Source organism: Xiphias gladius, chromosome 8, assembly GCF_016859285.1.
Source record: "Xiphias gladius isolate SHS-SW01 ecotype Sanya breed wild chromosome 8, ASM1685928v1, whole genome shotgun sequence".
Taxonomy (NCBI): Eukaryota; Metazoa; Chordata; class Actinopteri; order Istiophoriformes; family Xiphiidae; genus Xiphias; species Xiphias gladius.
The window spans coordinates 8413925-8427737 of NC_053407.1; the positions used below are offsets into that span (position 1 = coordinate 8413925).

Below are 13813 nucleotides of genomic sequence, written 5' to 3' on the forward strand. Positions count from 1 at the left end.
AGTTTGCGGGAGATAATAGCTGTTTATTGTGCTTGAATATGTATTAGCATTTACTTAAACACATATGAAAATTGCCAGACACACACAGAAATACATTCGCAGAATAAGGGGCTCATCATATTCCTCGCAGCAAACTGTGCGCACTCACCTCTGCAGCTGTGTGTGCAATGTTTACAACAAATACATATACATACATACATACATGCTTGCTTTAATCTTGCCTCCTTGTAGTTCAGGTCTTTAAAAATACTTTGGCTATCTGGCTGTGTGTTTTCGGAGGAGGCAGAAGAGTTAATGATCGGAGCACGTGCATCATGGTCTCTGGCCGTGATGTTTCAGATTTCGAGAGGCACGTGCTGGGTCTTTCAATTACATAATTGCAAAGGTTTGTGGCTGCACACCTCTCTTGCATACACCACTGCAAGAACCATGCAGAGGACTTAAGGCTTTCTACAATCACAGCTGCGCTCCCTGCAGGGTTGGGTGCAGAGTCAGAGCTAAGTGCTCAGCTCAACACTGACAATCATCATATTATTTACATAATTTATAAAGAAGAACTGATAAAATTTATGCGGAAAGAAAAACTCTTTCTTCGTGTTTAAGATTCTTCTTTAGATGCAGTTTGATTAGACTTACTTTAAAAGGTTGATTATGACCAAACTTTTAATTTCAAATAATTTTAACTTGTGCACTGGCAATGTGTAAAATCCCAGCTGTGAGGAATACCCAAGATGGATACAGCATCTTTGCTTTCCTCTAAAAAAAAATAAAGGGTCAAGCCATCACAAATAAATTCTGCTAGTGATCATGTGCAGACAGCATGACACACAGACACACACACTTATATGGTAGCCAGTTTGAGTTAGGAATTTGGCTAGTCTGACATGCATTTTTTTGACTGTGTGTTTTTTGATTAGTTTATCTTTTTTTGCAAATTTGCTACTCTCACACATATTGCAAGGCCTATAAGCATGTGTTTTGTACACCTTCCATGACCCGAAGTGATGTATTTACCTACTAATAGTAAATCTGCACAATATAAAATGACCATCCATCCTGAATTATACATTGTTTTCTTACATAGGCTTTCATCATCAGTAGTAAAGAAAACAAATGTTAGGTTATACACAGACAGATAGAAAGGCACATACATGTAGATAGCTAGATCGACGGAGAGTGAGACAGACAGAAGAGAGATAGGAAGAGACAGAGAGAGCAAGAGAAAGTAAGAGGAGAAGAGGGGAATGGGAGGGCGCTGTGCACAAAGGAGAAGCCTGGATTAAGTCATGAGTGGCAAGCGACATAGGTTGGATTTTTAACAAGTGAGATCACATCCTTTTCCCTAAACAGAGGAGGAACTCATCCTCGGGTGGACAGGACGGCCGTGCTGAGCTCCGCTACTGTCTCTCTGTCTCTGTGTGTATGTGCAACAAACTGGACATCCCTTTCCTGAGCTGAGACAGTGGCATGCAGCCCTGGCCCTGTACAGTAGAGGCTCCACACATGTCAGCAAGCTGCAGACTGAGGGACACACAGCCAGAGTGTGTGTGTGTTTGGGTGATCCTGTTTGGGAAGAACTTTGCGTCCATGAGTAGTATGTGTTTGGATATTTGTGAGTGTGCTTCACCTGAGAAGGTCCAGACAGTGAGTGTAAGCATGTATCGAGGAATGAATCTTTGTTAGTAAGTAACTGTGTGGATGAGATTGTTTGCATTATTCACTGACAGGGCTGAAAAATTTATTTCTGCTTCTTCATAAAAGCACGGTTAATATTCTCCTAATATCTGGTGCAAGTATGCAAGAAATTTCAAGTTAGCACATATACAGGAATCGTATCTCATTTAATCAATACTATAGTAAACATTAAAATTGTGAAACTATAATAAAGGAAATTGTGTACTTGTAAATTGACATTTATTTTAAATCTTTTGAGCTGAGCTTTTTATATATAAAGTATACTAATCAGCCACAACATTAAAACCAGTTACTGGTTCTATTACAGTATATATATATATACATACATACACATGTATATATTTACATATATATATATATACACACACACACATATATATATACATACACATACACATACACATACACACACACATATATATATACATACACATACACAAACATATATATATATATATATATATATATATATATATATATATATATATATATATATAATGCTTTTTAACTTTTGTCTTTCTGTGCATGGCAACTACAGTATGGGAGAGTAAACTTTTAAGGTATAGTTAACGTTAGGCAACTAAAAGTTTTTTACGGTTTGATAGTATTTTGTTAAATCTTAAATGCAGATCTCTGACTGAATGCAAACTCTCGTGTAGTCTCCTGCATAAAAGTCAGACTTGCTATATGCCCAACTGTCCCTCTAATGTCCACAACATCTTGCATTTAACTCATGCTTTATGCATGTAAACACAACCTGAAGAATTACTTTAGATCTCAAGTCATCATTTTACTTGTGTAACTACAGTGATTGTGTATTGGGCTCTGAGTGCTTCCAAAATGCTTGTGGCCTAAACTCAATACTGAAGCTGCTGTTGCTGCTCTGCTAAAACGCTGCTTTCACTACAGTCTATGTGGACACTGCATTAGTTCATGCCTTGCAACATAAAGAGTATAAATACAACATAAATTATTCATGCTACATAATGCCAGTCTCTGCTCCCTCTTCTCAGTCCAGTATGACCTTGTAGACACCTGTAACACCTGTATTTTTACTGTTACTAAATAAACTAGTCATGCAAAATCTTCTCACACCATCCTCTAGGAGATCTCAGCCTTATCTAACACTGAACCAGGACCCATTAATGATGGCTGCAAGTTGCGGAACTGTAGAAAACACAGAGAGAACTACGACCTCACTAAAATTTAGACTCATTCATAGATCAATCATTCATGGACAAAACATTCCCAACCTGAATTTTTGTCACATTAAGGGTGCCTGAGAGAAAGTCAGCGCTAAGAGGTTTATAGTCAGCAGTGGTTGTGCTTCTACCTGGTTATTTGAAAACTGCAGACATTTGAAAATGTCAGTGTGTAACATACGTAGCTGAAAGTCTTTCCAGGAAAGAAGGAACTCAGTGTGGTCAGGTCTCACTGTCTATAAATCTTGTTTCTTGAAGGAATTTTATCACAAAATCAGCCAGAAAGATGCAGACTTATTTTTTAAGATTTATGTGATTAATACGGGCTTAATTTTGTTATTGAAAAAGACACAAATGCAGAGGCACTGGAACACACCAGGAATGCAGATCTAATCTTGATCCCTATCACACATGTTAGTTACCTATCCATTTTGAGGCAATGAATCATGCTTATTGCATGAAAGAAGGAACACACACACACACAAAACCCAGATACTGGTGTCATTTCTCTTTCTCTCCCACTTTCAATTCTGATGTAAAGAGATACAATATATGAAGCCACCCAATGTTTCTCTTCCTCCCACACTCTATCCCTCCCTCCTTCATTCACCCCACTTCCAATCCTCCACCAGACATGACCCTATGTGTAGACTGCAGGGTGGAGTAGTAAAAGTCTGGGCCTTTTGAGCTGAGTGGAAATGCTGCACAGATGGAGGTGTTCTCCCCTTACTGCCTCAATGCTGCAAAGAAGAAATTAAAAAGACAGAGGAAGGAAGAGAGAGGAAGAGTTAAAGGAAGAGATGGGGGGCTGAATCCAAAAGAGAAATAAAAACATTTGCAGCTTGTAATAGGAATTTTCCTCCCTCGTGGAAATATTTCCTCCATGACTTTAGCTGAGTTATTCATCCCTCCCCCTCTCTTTCTCTCTCTTTCTCTCTCTCTATCCACCCCATTCTATCCTCCCTCCGCCCCTTCATCACCCCTCTCCAGACTGGGCTTTCACTTTGGGGGGCCCTCAGCTTCCCTCTCGGCTGACCAGGGAGCTTTCAAGGTACCCTGATGGATGCTAATGCTGGACTCTTTCAGATCGTTTTACAGCCGGAGCCTTTGATCTGCCAGCAGGCCTCTCTCCACGGGCTGCCTGTCCTGAGAAAATGTAAATCCCCGCCTTACAGACACCTGTGAAAAAAATACAGCAGAAAGAGGTTCAGAAAAAGAAGTTACTCTAAAGAAAAAGGGAAAGAAAAGATACAGTATTGTGACATTTGGAAAAAGGGGACATAGTTTAGATTGCAGCAGAGTGACAAAGAATGAGATGGAAATTGTGCGGAAATAAGAGCGATTGGCAAAAAAAGGGGACAGAACTGCAGAGAAAGGAGTGGAGAAACTGAGACATGCTAACCAACAAAGACGGAAAAGAGGAATGGGTACCACAAAACAGAAAGACAGAAGGGACATGATGGTGGCGAAAGAACGAAATGCTACAATGGCAAAAAAGAAGGAAAGTTTATCTAAAGACCCAGCATTGAATACAGGAGGAGAATGGGACAGAGAGAGAAAGCAAGATGGAAGTAGAGGAAAAAAATTGGTAAAAGCAGAGACAGATGGACAATTTGACTCGGGAAGAAAGAGAAAGAAAGACAGAAAGTGAGCCCAGACATATGAGGCCTGCTGTGCAGCTCAAGGGTGGATGTGTTCGTATGGCTGAAAGTTTAGGAAGGAAGAAATGAAAAAGAAAGTATGGTGAAGAGGACTCAAGTCAGCAAAGACCGGTGACAGCAGTGAAAGAGGCCTCCCTCACCAGTGGCAGCAGGCATTGCTCTGAATAGTGGGGCTGCTGCTAGACAGCTGGGTGCAGCTGATGGGGGGACAGACTCTGTGGAAGAGCGCTTGTCTTCCTGCAGCCAGCTGCTGTGTCCAGAGGCCCGCGGTGACAGCAGAAGGCTCAGAATTGATTGCCAGAGCTGGCAGTTCAATGGGGTGGATGGAGTGCAGTGAGGTTGACTTCTCTGAAGTAGTGTGCACTGTACAGCAGCAGCAGAGCACAGCTGGCACTCACGGTATCCTCTTCCAAGAAAAAAAACAGAGGAGGGGAGAGAAGAGAGATTACTATTATTGTGATCCTCCCTCTCTCCCCCTACTTTCTTTCATTCTGTCTTTCTTTCCTCTCTTTCTTCTGTTCCTCCAGCCACTTGCTATCATTTCTCTTCTTCTCTTCCCCCTGAGAACGGTGGAGGAAATGGCTGTCTTGCAGAGGAGATAAACTGCACTGAGAAGTGCTCTGAAACTACAAAGCTTCTGTAAGTCTCACTATATGAAACGCTTGCAGGTACAGAGCTGTACACAGAGACGAGAGGTTGCTTTGTATAGCTGGGGCTCTTCCTATGTGCAGTGCAGGCACTGTGCCTGCTAACCCTACGCTCTGTATTTGAGACTGACATCTATAAAAGAACTCTTGTGAGGCAAGTCTGGCTCTAGACTTAATTGACTTTATGAATTTTATTGCTTTATTAGATTCAGAAGGAGAAGAGAGAGGGAAAAAATTATGTACAGTATGTATCTGAAAATAAATAATTCCGTGGGGCACATCAAAGCCTCTTGCATGCCTATGGTCAAATACAGTATATCTCCACTGGCATGATCATAGCTCTGCCTTCTCTATGACCAACACTTATGTTTCCTTTTGTTTTCTCATACTCCTTCATACTCTCACCCGCACACCCTGCTGTTCTCCATCTTCCTCGATCTTCCTGTTGTTCTATCAAAACAGGAATGATGTCATTCTCATTATAGCTCCGGATGGGAACAAAACCGAGCCCAAAGTCCACAGTAGCAGCAGCATCCTCCTGTCTGCATGTCTGCTCCTTGTCAGTCTGTATGTCTGTCTGATCAGGGAACATCCGGCCATCCTGACTCCCCTGCAACTCCCCCAGGCCTCTGTGTCAGGAGGAAGGAAGGAAGGAAGGCCCTGTGGTCGCACAGGAGGGAGGGTTTAGAGAAAGGGAGGGAGGAAGTGTGAAAGGGTGTCTTAGCTGGAGCTGATCCACTCCATTGGAACCTCTCACTATAGAAGGGCTGTTTGGACAGGGACAAGGCCAAGTGCAAGTGTGTGTGTGTATGTGTGCATCTATGGCTACGCACCAAGATCATCACAGAGAGGGACAGAGAATTGCGTTCTGTTGTACTTACTGATGGCTCCACTGAAAATATTCAGCATATAATCCTAGCTGGTCCATAAGATAGTTGGGGACATTAGATTGTTTGTGTGTGTGGTGTGTGACTCAGTGCTTCTGTGAGTTCACTGTTCATCAGAGAGTGACAGCTTACCTCAGTGGAAATTCAACTGAGTCATCATGATCAGTGACTGTGCTGAACATGGAGGGTTCAGAACCTCCTTTTTCACAACAGACATATCAGCGCACAGACATATATACGCTGACACACACAAACACCTAGACTGCTTTCATTCCTTTTGTGTGAGAAAACTTTCATGACTTGTGCTTGTTTGAGAAAAAAGTAGCTTATCTATGCAATGTGTGAATGGCATTACCTTGCAGATTTTGCTTAGTGTTCTCATTTTCAAAGCTGCATTTGACAAGTGCTGATGTCGATTTCTGCAAAGGAAAATCAAAGTGTGAAAGAGGTGGAGGAAGACAGTGAACGCTAGAGAAGTGCTAGCTATTGCCAGCAACTGATCTCTTTTTCTTTTGGCTTTGTCGCTGGAGAGCCGGGAGGAATTAAGTGCATTGGAGACTGAGTTGGAAAAAGACATTTCCTGGTGTGAGCAGAGGGGTGGCTGGGAGGAAGACTGCCAGGCACAGAGGCAAGGAGACTGCCATAGCCACTGTCCACCACTTAGCTTCCCCACTGCTGCAGGTGCTGTGTCTGCTAAAACAGACTGGTGTTATTGGTTTGATCCCTGGAAGTAAAGTGAAGGTATGAGCTGGATGCGGCCCAGTAATCGAGGAATGGCTGGCAACTACGCTCGAAGAACGCTGTTGAAGAGTCTTTGGGCAAAGTACTCAACTGATCTGTAGCTCAGTCTGTGATTTGACCTTGCTGGGGAAGTGCATTTGTTGTTGGTAATACATAAGTACTACAAGTTATAACCTACATTATATAGTAGGTTAATCTGCCTTTCAAAGGTGTTAGTGGGAGGGAAAATCGAGTTGGCAGAAGCCTGGCATCTGTAGCTCATCACTTAAGACTGCATTATTACAGCACCAAGGAATACAATATAATATACTTAACTCTTTTCAAGCTGCAACGGAAATTTATGACACCTTGAGTGCGTGTGCAGTGCATCAGAGTGAAAGAGTAAAACAGAGATACCGAGGCAACATTCTTTCCAAAAGCCAGTTACAGTTAAAAGTTAAACCAAAAATCAACACATCACTTCCTGTATGGGGTCATTATTGTTTTATTTGATTTATAATTTCTCTGTTTTTTTTCTGTGTATTCAGCTGATAAGACTTACAGTTGGGGCTTGAAAAGGCACACCCTTGCCTGCTCTTGTTCAGCTACTAAAAATAAACGGTGAAGTAATGTGAAAAACACTGCTCTATTTACATTCTGGTAAGTTACAGCCTCTACACTGCCTGCCTGCAGTGTTGGATCTGGGCTAAATGACTGAGGGGAAATTTCACTGCTTTTTTTTCTGGACAAGGGACAAGGAGAAATGGTGAGAAAGTGGAGATAGAGAGTAAACGGAAGACCTGAAGCAAAAAAGAGAAGACACAAATATAGGAGGAGATTTAAGTTGCCTCTGTAGAGAACATTGCCTTTAAAAGATTAAAGTAGAAAAACTAACCAAATGATGGACATAAAAGGGTAAAAAAAAAAAAAAAAGAAGAAGTGAGAAAATTTTCTGGAGACAGACAGCTGTCCCCACCATCAGACTAGTGAGTGCATTTGTGTATGTATGCATTGTGACATCTCATTCCTTCCTAATAGCCAAAGGGAGGTGGGGGGGCAGAGATAACAGACACTGCAGGGCGGATAGTGGATAAAAATCTCTCTGGCTGAATTTATGAATGATTGGGATCGGAGGGGCACGTGGACGGATGTGTGTGCCCTGTTCAGACCATGCCCGCCATCACAAATCCGACAGAGAGAGCGAGACAGACGGCGGGATAATACAAAATGCAAGGAGATTCCAGAGTCACAAAGCACACACTCACCTTACTCAGCTGTTATTTTTTTATTATGTATATTTGTTTTATTTTTTCTTAAAGGTAGTTATTGGAAAAAATTTTTTTCCCTGTACAGACATCACAATAACAAACACAGTATGGCTTACAGGCCCACATTGACTGACTATAGCTCTAGAAAAAAACGATGGAATGGGCTGTGTTGGTGTGAGTGTGTAACCACAGTGTACAGACTGAAGATACAACTTCATGCCAATCCCAAGAAACCACATGGCGGTCTTTAACTCACTGAGCTCAGATTACCTGGTACTGTGCTCAGAAATGATCATTATGATGTAAATTCTTCTCTGTCTCAATCCTGCTAGTTAAAATAAACAAAATGCAAGAAGATACATGCTATAGGGTATTCCATCTGAATACCATCTGTACTTGCATGTATTTCATTGGCCGACAGTGGACTGCTGGATGACACTGCAATGCGCTTTGCATACAACTTCTGAGTAACTCAAAGACTGATCTGAGCTGCTGTGGTAATATCATTTACATGATAGATCATACAGTTTTGATATTAGAACTTGACATCTAGAGCAAACAGTACACTGTGTGTAATCAAAGATTTATTTTAGTGAGACCTGCCTTGACATCCTGCCTTGATGTCCTATCAATGATGTATCAAATGTCAGATAGATGATCTCACTTACATGGATGATACGTATGTCTTAATAATATAGATAATAATTACCATTGAGCAAAAACAAATTTGTTATAAAGTCAGTTATAGGGTCCTCTCGTGTGTTCCTGTCATAGTTATGTGAGTCTCCACAAAGTTCAGATATCACATTCTAAAAATGCTTTTATAGCAAAACACTATTTCTTTATTTTCATAAAACACTCCCTGCAATGGAACGTGATTACTGTCAACTGCATAGCCTGGACTCTTTTTGCAGCAGAAATCACAATAACTTTGGATTCACAGGGACATAAACACCAGGGATCTGCTTGAACCAGTCTGTTTCTGAGTATTTTACAGCGAAACGCTGTCACAGGCATGATTTTTGGAGCTATTTTTTACTACAAAGGTTCTAATCTGGAGTCTCAAAGAAAGACAATGTGTGAAAACAAAACAGGAGTGGCAAAACAGGAGACCATTTCCATGTAGCATGAATATCTCCAACAATCTCCTTTTAAGCTGGAAACAATTTAGAAGGTCTTGGGTGAGTAAAATAATCATGTAACACAGCCTTGATTAAGCCACTTAGGGAGTGATGGAGGGCAAAGTGGTCCGATACGGATTACTAGTTTGAATTCTATGCACATAAAGTGGCCAATCTTTATTTCATTCCATTGTTTCCACTTCATATATCACTTCTCTGATATTTTAAAACAATTCAGTGTGATAGCAAGCATGATATCTACTAGCGAAAGTAAGCAACACCCAACCAGCTGATGATGAAACAAAGCATGGACTCAATCACGTATTTTGCCACAGCTCACCCTTCCCTCACCTCCCAAACCTCTGATGAGGAAAAAGAAGTAAAAGGAGCTTATTTGCATCTTATCTGCAGGAAATAGCATTTGCCAAAATTGTACTCTTGGGTTGGGGCTTTAAAGGGATGGCATGGCTGTGGCCATCATTAGCTCTGTCCCCCGACGTGCGGCCTGCCTCTGATCCAGAGCCAGGGCTGGGCAGGAAGGCAGAAGGTGGGCATGAGAGGGTCTGCAGCCCTGGGTGGGCTCCACCAGTTGGGCCTCGCTAATGGGCCGGCAACCATCAGCCTGGTATGTCGGTATGCAGGCCACCACTGATTGAGCCGACGTCAGGGGATTTTAAATCGGTTGGAGAAGACAACTGTGAAGCAAGAGTGGCCACCCTGCCCACCTCGCCACACTCACTGCCACTATCACTGACTATCCCCTTCTCATCTTCCCATCTCTGACTGATGTGAAGCCAACAGAGCATAAACTGCAGTGAGTTAGTTCTGCTTGGAGTGGTCTAATCACAGTGCTTTTTGTGTCAATGTTTCCATGTTTCCTCCTTCTCAGAGGGAGCAAAACAGACTTTCTCAGCTCACTCACATCCCACAATGCCCTGTAATGCTACCAATGAGAACACTGCCTTTTCCCAGCAGTTTCCACAATGACAGCTATTTTTCCCATGCTCTCCTTTCAGACAACCTATTTGGGGCATTGAGGCTATCGAAACCAGCTGAGAATGAAAAAAAATAATTCTTTGAGAAGTCAAGAAACCTAAAATTCGATTCAATGGACCCAACTCAGGTTAACAACACTATTGTTGCTAATTGTACTCATGGCTTTGTATCAGTCTTAAAAAAAGGTTTTTTTTAAACAACTTTCTGCCAACACAACTCTCTCTTTTTTCTTTTACTATATACTGAAGTGTTACATGATGTTTCCTGTGCTTTCAGAAACAATGAGCTAATCGAAAAGCGGAGCACCAGTTTTACAGCTCCTTCTGGGAACAATGTGTTGGAGTGAATGCCTCCGCAGGCCTTGAGGCAAACATACAACCCGCCATTCAGGATAGCTGTGTCAGTGAGAAAAGCATATCACATTTGTTCTCAGTATTTTACAACACAAGGCTCCACTAGAAACACAGCTCTGGGGCAGCATCACAGCCCCAACAGAGAGCTGAAGAGAAAACTGTCAAAGATGCAGTGTCAAGTTTCTACTGATGGGACACTCAAGTGTCCCGTGTTGTATTGTAAAAATGTTGTGATGTACAGTGAAGCACAGGGAGCTGAACAAAAATGGGAAGTCAAGGAAATTTACAGTATATTCTATAAGAGCTCTTTGATACTATAACAAGAGGTTCTCACAACGAGACGAAAGGCTGTGACACCACAAGGCAGCATACTGGCTAGCTTATCAGAAGACTACTATTAATACCAGTGAGACTCTGTCTCCCTGTCCCCTGAGGGAGAAATATGGAGGAAGTCATTGATTCTTCCCACCATAATCTCTGGGAAGGACAGACCTTGCCTTTTCCCTTTTGGGTGACGAGGGTTATTATTCTAAAATTTCAAAAGGGCCTACACAAGGGCTATTTCTGTGTCTCAGTGATGGCGAGGCAATAGAGAGTTAGAGTCTTATTCAACTGTAGCACCATACAGCAGTCGTTGTTACAGCCTCCCCTCCCCCAGGACCGTGGCCTAATCTCTGGGGATCATTTTATTCAGTGTAATCTCTGTTGATCTCCCTAAACAAATTTTGTTAATACTGTCCTTTCAAGAAAAATAACAGCATTGATTGTTTCTGCGAATGCTAATGACCTACGACTACCTAACAAGGACCTCTAGTGGCCGTGTTAGCATACAGGTCTATCATCAGCCATAATAGAAAAAAAGGACATTTTAGCAGTTGCAAGATATATAATCTGTTCTAATCGGTTTTCAGGTTTGTCGTAGATTTGTCATATGCCCGTTTTCCTTTGGAATATCTGACATTTGACTTTTTGGGGGTGATCTTCGCAATTTTTGAATTTATTCCAAACGCTTGACTTTTCCCACATCTTGCTAGCATAGATGTAACTTGTAAGTCGGCTACATGATCACGTGGCATTGTCCCAGTGTCAGAACTGGTAACGTGACTGCGTCAGTTGACGCACAAAACTATCACTAAGATTAAATGACCTTGTCTAAGAATAACTAAAAATAATTAATGTTGATGCATAATGAATAACGTTGGATTACTATTTCTTAATTCATGGGCTAAACTACCTAACACCCCCGTTTTCACAAGTTTGAACTTGCCCAACCTAATGGAGATTGCTAACTTATTTAATGTTTACTGAATGTTTACTCAGACTCGGCTAAAAACTAATTGACACCATGTCAAAGAAGTCGTCGGTGTGGCTGCATTTTGGATGAGCACAATTCAAGTGTAGGTTTTGCAAACAATATGTTCAATATCTTAATCTGGAAATACTTGCTTTTCATATTTATTTATAATTTATTTATAATAATAGGGCTACCAGGTAGAGATGCTAATTTAGTTAATGTAGAGTTAACAGGCAGAGAAGTTATGATTTCAGTCGACCAAGATTTGCTTTGGTTGACTGCAGTCCTAGTGGCAGTTGAGAAAACACATAAATTATTTTTATTCTTTAATAATAATTCATAATAACAAATAATAACACATTTATTAATAATTATTATTTTCATTACTTGTTCCTCACTGTAAGGCAGTGAAGATCTCTTACCGTAAATTATTACGGTATTATTATTAATACATGTGTTAAAAATGTTGGTCTATCTTTGCAAAACCATGTTGAATTTCTGCATTTTGTATTTCCTTTACAATAGTAACTATAGACTCTTTAAAACAGATTTTGTTTTTGAAAAATTTTGTGTTATTTTTCTAAGTTTGCATAGATAATAATGGCTAATTGTAAGTAACTAATGTATATTTACTGAGTGTGCTTGCGTGCTCATTTGTACACTTTTTACTTAAATACTATCATTTTCACATTTACTGTATTGTATTTGACCATTGCTGGGCAAAAAGTGTTGCTGTCCACTTACTTTACTTCTGCTTCAACACAATGTAACTCTGTCCATATACAGTACCTCTTTGAAGACTCATTGTGGAATGAAGAAAAAAGCCTAAAAAGTCTAGGTATAAGGATATTTGAATATTTTCAATGCCATAAGATAGGTATTTTCCAATTTGTGCTAAAGATTCAAGTATGCAAAGACAAACACAAACAACTATTTTGATGAAAACATGTTGATATTATAGTTTTGCACCAAAGTTGAATACTCATTTAAACCTCATCCATAACAGCTTTAAGGACTCAATGTGTTAATTTAACTATTTAAATGGGATAATTTGGTTTTATTACACTATAAAATCATATTTGGTGCAATTTACCTACTTGAGCAAATGTTTAAATTAGTGACGACACAATCCTGCCTGTGAAATACTTGGTTGTCAGTACAGAGGAAGAGACAGTGAAACAGAAAAAGAACTGACAGACCAATATAAGGACTGAGAGGAAATGGGACCAATAGATTTGGATGCCAGAGCAGCTGTTAGAGCAGGTCCTGATGGCAGAGACGGTGGGCTGGAGGACAAACTGCCCAGTGATTGTGACAGGATGAGGATGAGAGGAAGACAGGCAGCATGTGTGTGTTGGTGTGTGTGCCTAAGTATCAATGCATGTGTGCTTTGTGTAGTAACACTCTTCCTCTGGCAGGAGCAACCACTAGGACTGCCTGTGTGTGTGTGTGTGTGTGTGTGTGTGTGTGTGTGTGTGTGTGTGTGTGTGTGTGTGTGTGTGTGTGTGTGTGTGTGTGTGTGTGTGTGTGTGTGTAGATCTGGAGCAGTTAGAACAGCAGTAAAGCAGATGTTTCCTCTGTTTGGCCCTAGAACATGAACATGAAGAAAAACAAGGGCCTAACCCAGAAGACAGGATCTCACTGATCATACGTACAGTAACTGAGGCAGAACTGGAACCAATAAAGGAAGGAAGCTCATACTGAAGTAATCATCACAAAGTTTAATCCCTTTTAGGTAAATAAAAGAATATCTTAATAGTGATCTGAATCCAAATAATTAATGAAACTGACACAATTCACCAATGATGGATCTTAATATTTTATCACTATATTGTATATCAACTAGCACTTGATAGGGGATAGAGGGAGCAAAGTAATGCATGTGTAGAAGTCACTTGTTCTCACATTCAATTTGCAGAAAAACATCCAATACAAGTTTGCACCAACCAGTAAAAATGAGTCAGCCCAG

At 40.8% G+C, this 13813-nt stretch overlaps 1 long non-coding RNA gene across 2 annotated transcripts in view; it reads right to left on the bottom strand.

Annotated features, from left to right (window-relative positions):
* Positions 1–5439: 5439 nt before the first annotated feature.
* Positions 5440–13813, bottom strand: part of LOC120792922 — a 99087-nt gene continuing 90713 nt past the window's right edge. For both annotated transcript variants that reach the window (XR_005707900.1, XR_005707899.1), the window contains 2 exons: positions 6448–6511; positions 5440–5865 (listed from right to left, as the gene is read on the bottom strand). This is a non-coding gene — a long non-coding RNA (uncharacterized LOC120792922). The remainder of the gene's footprint in view (positions 5866–6447; positions 6512–13813) is intronic.